The sequence below is a fragment of the Apium graveolens genome, chromosome 8 (genome assembly GCF_009905375.1).
Source record: "Apium graveolens cultivar Ventura chromosome 8, ASM990537v1, whole genome shotgun sequence".
NCBI classification, from domain to species: domain Eukaryota; kingdom Viridiplantae; phylum Streptophyta; class Magnoliopsida; order Apiales; family Apiaceae; genus Apium; species Apium graveolens.
In genome coordinates, this window is record NC_133654.1 from 228,432,104 (window position 1) to 228,432,644 (window position 541).

Genomic DNA, 541 nt, shown 5'->3' on the forward strand with positions numbered 1-541 from the left:
AACTGAGTTAGAAAAGGAAAGAGAGATTATCAGGACTTGGACTAGCTCTGGCAGAACAACTCAGAATTTGTTAAGTAGTGGAAACTTGAAAGAGGGCTTAGGTTATGAAGATGATAAGAATGATAAAGGAACTGTAGATATTAAGCCTATAGTTGTTAAACAAAAGCCAAAGTTAAAACCTGTTAAGTTTATAGCTGTAAAGTCTGAAACTGAGAAATCAGAAGTTAAAAAGGAATTAACTTCTGACAAACTAAAATAGGAAAAGACAACTGAAGTAAATGTAGGCTTAATGACCAAGAAGCAGCTTAAGCATAAGCTGAAAGAAGTTAAGAATGCAAACAAGGTAAAATCACCTAGGAAAAATAGGAATGGAAAGGAAGGTATGAATAAAAGCAATGATTATAAGCCTGTTCCTGATGCTCCTAGAAAAAATGTGTCATAACTGTGGAAGTTCTAACCATCTGGCTTCTTTTTGCAGGAAGAATAAGAACATAAACTCCTTACCTTCAAAGTCAGGAGTTAAGAGTCAGTCTGTTAGATA